General features: G+C 39.9%; 1 pseudogene; it reads left to right on the top strand.

The window, feature by feature from the left end:
- Positions 1–359: 359 nt before the first annotated feature.
- LOC110740588 lies at positions 360–5,591 on the top strand (annotated as a pseudogene).
- The last annotated feature ends 412 nt before the right edge of the window (positions 5,592–6,003 follow it).

Here is a 6,003-nt window from a genome sequence, read left to right as displayed (position 1 = left end):
GAGCCACCATGCCCGGTTAAGTTTTTGTTTTTTTTTTTTTTAAGGTAAAACTCTATATACTGATTACAGAACGTCAACATTAAACATAAAGACACACATAGGTTAAGAGTAAAAAGATGGAAAAAGGCTGGGCATGCTGGCTCATGCCTGTAATCCCAGCATTTTGGGAGGCCAAGGCGGGTAGATCACCTGAGGTCAGGAGTTTAAGACCAGTCTGGCCAACATGGTGAAACCCTGTCTCTACTAAAAATACAAAAAATTAGCCACAGTGGCGGGTGCCTGTAATCCCAGCTACTCTGGACAGGAGAATCGCTTGAACCCAGGAGGTGGAGGTTGCAGTGAGCTGAGATCACACCACTGCACTCCAGCCTGGGTGACAAGAGTGAAATTCCATCTCAAAAAATAAAAAAATAAATAAATAAAGATGGAAAAATGTATGCCTTCTTAAGATTAACCTCAAAAATCTCAAAGTGTGGATATTAATATTGGAAAGATAGAGTTTAGAGAAAATAATATTACCAATAATACAGAAGGTCGTTTAATGATGAAGGGGTCCCTGCATCAAGAGACAACTAATTCTAAAGGTTTATGCACTTGTTAATAGAAATTCAAAATACATACAGCAAAACTGACAGAACAGAACTGAAAGAAGGAATAGACATATCTACAGTTGTAACTGGAGATTTCAATACCCCTGTTTAATAATATAATGATTAGATAGAAAATTGGTAGAATATAAAAGATTTGAACATTATCAACCACATAACCTAATCAACATATAAAGCACTCCACCCACAATAGCAGAAAGCACACTGTTTTCAAGTAGCACAAAACATTTACCAAGATAGACAATTTCCTGGGCCCTAAAGCAAGTCTCAGAAAGTTGGAATGGGTTTAAATCAGACAAAGTATATTCTCCGACCACAATTGGGTTAAATTAGAAATCAATAATGGGGAGACGCCTGGAAAATGCCCAAATATTTTGAAACTAAAAAACACATTTCTAAATAATTTACTATTTAAAGAAGAAATCACAAGTGAAATTATCATTTTTAACTAAATGAAAATGAAAACTTCATATATCAAAATATGTGGGATACAGCTAACGCAGTGCACAGAGGGAAGTTTTTTTATTGGTAAATGCTCCTATTAGAAATGAAGAAAGTTTTCAAATTGACTTAAACTTGCATCTTAAGAAATCAAAGTAGAGCTAAGTAAGTAGAAAAAAGGAATGATGAGAAGCAGAAATTAATGAATTGGAAAACAGGAGAAAAACAAAGAAAATAAATAGAAACAAAGGTTTGCTCTTTTAAGTAAGTTGTTAAAATTAATACACCTGTAGCCAGACTAATCATGACCGAAAGAGAGCAGACACAAGTTTTCAGCATCGTGAATGAGAGAGGAGATACCACTACAGACCCTACAGACATTAAAAGGATAATATGAACATTGTGATGCCAATACATCACACAACTTAGATAAACTTTCGACAAATTCCTTGAAAGTGTTCATACTGCCGAATCTCACTCAAGAAGAAATAGACAACCTAAATAACTTTATACCTAGTAAAGAAATTTAATTTGTAGTGAAAAAAAACCTTCCAACAAAGAAAACTCCAGGTCCAAATGGCTCCGCTTGTGAATTTTACCAAACATATAAAGAAGAAATAATGCCAGTTCTATACAAACTCTTTCATAAAATTGAAAATGTTGGAACACACCTAAATTCATTCTATAAGGCCAGCAATATCCTGATATTAAAACTAGACAAAAATATTACAAGAAAAAAAAAAACTACAAACCAACATCTCTCACAAAAGTTCTTAAACAAATTTTAGCATATCAAATTTAAATTCACACACACACACACACACACAAACACACACACAGACAGATAGAAAGAATAATGCACCTTGTTAGCATGGGGCTTACCCAAGGAGGGCAAGCTTGGTTTAACATCTGAAAATCAATGTAATTCACCATCTTAAAAGGCTAAATAAGAAAAACATTAGATAGAAGAAATAAGACGTGGTGTCCAACAGATGAGTTGGGTGATTATAATTAATGTTAATTGATTATACGTTTCAAAATAGCTAGAAGGAAGTAATTTGAATGTTCCTAGTGTAAAGAAAAGATAAATATCCATCCATTGTGATTGCAATTACCCTGATTTGATTATGTAAATGTATCAAATTATCACGTGTACCTCAAAAATATGCACAGCTATTATTTATCAATTAATTAGTTAAAAATATTTTCAAAGAACAATATAATCCTCTCAATAGATACAGAAAAGGCATTTGACAAAATCCAACATCCATTCCTGATTTTCCTTTTTTAAACTCAACAAACTAGAGATAGAAGATTACTTTCTCAACCTGAAAAACGGCATCTAAGGAAAATCCACAGTTAATATCATAGTCAATGATGAAAAGCTAAATGCTTCCTCCTTCCCCCGCAAATCAGAAATGAGGCAAGTATACCTACTCTTACCACTTGTACTTAACATTGTATTGGAGGTGCTTATCAGTGTATTGAGGCACAAAAAAGAAAAAGAAATAAAGGCATCCAGATAGGAAAGGATGTACTAAAACTGTCTTTATTCATAGACAACATGGCTGTTTCTGTTGAAAATCTAAACAAATCTACAAAAACCCACAAGAACTAATAAGTGAGTCTGGCAGGGTTTCAGGATACAAAATCTATAGATAAAAATTAATTGCTTTCTATATACCAGCAATGAACCATCAGAAATCGAAATTTTAGAAAATAACCATTTAACATAGCATAACATGAGCTATTGAGGATATAAACAAGAATTGTTCACTGGAAACTATGGAACAGTGGCAAGGGAAATTAAAGACCAAAATAAATAGGGTGATACAATGTGTTCATGGAGTGAAAGACTCGACATTGTTGTGATGGTTACTATTAGATGTCAACTTGACTGGGCTAAGGGATGCCCAGGTACTGGTAAAACATGATTTCTGGGCGTATATGGGAGGGTGTTTCTGAAAGAGATTAGAATTTAAATCAGTAGACAGAGTAAAGACATCCACCTTTATAAATGTGGGTGGGCAAAAATGCAGAGGAAGGATGAATTCTCTCTCTCTGTTTCTCTCTCTCTCTCTCTCTCTCTCTCTCTCTCTCTTCCCCCCACCTCTCTCCTTGAATTGGGATATCCATCTTCTTCTATCCCTGGACACTAGAGCTCCTGGTTCTTAGGCCATCAGACTCTGAAACAGACACCAGCATTCTTCTGCCCCTACCCAGTACTCAGGCCTTCAGACTAAATGACAGCACCTGCACTCTTGCATCTCCAGGTTGCAGGTTGCACATCATGGGACTTTTTGACCTTCATGATTACATGAGCCAATCCCTACAATAAATCTTCTCTCATATCCATCTGACTAACTGTATACAGATAGATAGATAGATATACTATTGGTTCTGTTTCTCTGGAAACAGAAGAACCCTGAGAAAACCCAAACTAACGTAATTGTTATGATGTCAATTCTCCCCAAATTGATCTATAGATGTGCCACAGTCCCAATTAAAATCCCAACAGGCTTTTCTGGTAGAATTTGACAAGCCGATTCTAAAATTAATATGAAAATGCAAGCAACTCAGAATAACCAGAGTTGTTTTGAAAAAGAAGAACAAAGTTGGAGGATTTATACACTTGGTTTCAAGACTGATTATAAAGCTACAATAATCAAGACTGTGGAATTTGCATAAAGATGAACATATAGATCAATAGAAAACAGACTGTAGAAATAGACCCACACATATATAGTCAATTGATTTTCAACAAAAGTTTAAATAAACTTTTTCAATAAAAAGTGCTGAAATGATTTCACAGCCGTATGTTTTTAAAAAATGAAACTTGAAACTTCACATTTATACAAAAAGTCACTTGAAATGCATTGTAGACCTAAATGTAAGAGCTAAAGTAAAACTTTTTCAAGAAGATATAGGAGAAAATCTTTGTGACTTCAAGTTTGGCAAAATATCTTACAAAAAGCACAAATTATAAAAAGAAAAATTGGATAAATTGAACTGCATCAAACTTAAAAGTGTTTGTTCCCTAAAACACACTGTTCCACAAATGAAAAGGAAAGTCACACACTAGAAGAAAGTACATACAAAATACGCATCGGACAAAGGGCTTGTATCTAGAATTATGTAAATAGCTCTTGCTCGGCGAAGCCCGAGTCCTGTCCTCTCGCCCTCCTCCCCGGACAGCTTGAGCTTCACCACTCACTCCACATTCTCCACCAACTACAGGTCCCTGGGCTCTGCCCAGGCGCCCAGCTATGGTGCCCGGCCAGTCAGCAGTGCAGTCAGCGTCTGTACAGGCACCGGGAGCTCTGGTTCCAGGATCTCCATGTCCCATTCCACCAGCTTCCAGGCCGGCATAGGGTCCGTGGGCCTGGCCACGGGGATGACCGGGGGTCTGGCAGGAATGGGAGGCACCCAGAAGGAGGAGACCATGCAAAACCCGAACGACCACCTGGCCTTCTACCTGGACAGAGTGAGGCACCTGGAGACCGAGAACCGGAAGCTGGAGAGCAAAATCTGGGAGCACCTGGAGAAGAAGGGACCCCAGGTCAGAGACTGGAGCTGTTACTTCAAGACCATCAAGGACCTGAGGGCTCAGAGCTTGGCAATTATTGTGGACAATGCCTGCATTGTTCTGCAAATCAACAATGCCTGTCTTGATGCTGATGACTTTAGAGTCAAGTATGAGACAGAGCTGGCCATGCACCAGTCTGTAGAGAGCGACATCCATGGACTCCGAAAGGTCATTGATGACACCAACGTCACTCGGCTGCAGCTGGAGACAGAGATTGAGGCTCTCAAGGAGGAGCTGCTCTTCATGAAGAGGAACCACGAAGAGGAAGTAAAAGGCCTACAAGCCCAGATTGCCAGCTCTGGGTTGACCGTGGAGGTAGATCCCCAAATCTCAGGACTTCGCCAAGATCATGGCAGCCCTCCGGGCCCAAAATGACAAGCTGGCTCGGAAGAACGGAGAGGAGCTGGACAAGTACTGGTCTCAGCAGATTGAGGAGAGCACCACAGTGGTCACCACACAGTCTGCCAAGGTTGGAACTGCTGAGATGACGCTCATGGAGCTGCGATGTACAGTCCAGTCCTCGGTGATCCACTTGGACTCGATGAGAAGTCTGAAGGCCAGTTTGGAGAACAGCCTGAGGGAGGTGGAGGCCCCACTACACCTTGCAGATGGAGCAGCTCAATGGGATCCTGCTGCACCTGGAGTCAGAGCTGGCACAGACCCGGGCAGAGGGACAGCACCAGGCCCAAGAGTACGAGGCCCTGCTGAACATCAAGGTCAAGCTGGAGGCTGAGATCGCCACCTACTGCCACCTGCTGGAAGATGGTGAGGACTTCAATCTTGATGATGCCCTGGACAGCAGCAAGTCCATGCAAACCATCCAAATGACCACCACCCGCCAGATAGTGGATGGCAAAGTGGTTTCTGAGACCAATGACACCAAAGTTCTGAGACATTAAGGCAGCAGAATCAGGGTACCCTTTGAGGAGCAGAAGGCCAATAAAAAGTTCAGAGGTTAAAAAAAAAAAAAAAAAAAAAAACTCTTACAACTCAATAATTTTAAAAATCTGGCTGGGCAGGGTAGCTCACGCCTGTAATCCCAGCACTTTGGGAGCCTGAGGAGACAGATCACCTGAGGTCAGGAGTTCTAGACCAGCCTGGCCAATGTGGTAAAATCCTGTCTCTATTAAAAATATAAAAATTAGCTGGGCGTGGTTGTGCATGTTTTTAATCTCAGCTACTCAGGAGGCTGAGGCAGGAGAATCGCTTGAACCTGGGAGGTGTGGGTTGCAGTGAGCTGAGATCGCACCATTGCACTCCAGCCTGGGCAACAAGAGCAAAACTCTGTCTGAAAAAAAAAAAAATTAAAACTTCCCAAAAATGGGCAGAAGATTTAAGCAAACACTTCACCAAAAAAGATATATAAAT

The sequence above is a fragment of the Papio anubis genome, chromosome 16 (genome assembly GCF_008728515.1).
Source record: "Papio anubis isolate 15944 chromosome 16, Panubis1.0, whole genome shotgun sequence".
Classification (NCBI taxonomy): domain Eukaryota; kingdom Metazoa; phylum Chordata; class Mammalia; order Primates; family Cercopithecidae; genus Papio; species Papio anubis.
This window is presented reverse-complemented; position numbering and strand designations above follow the sequence as displayed.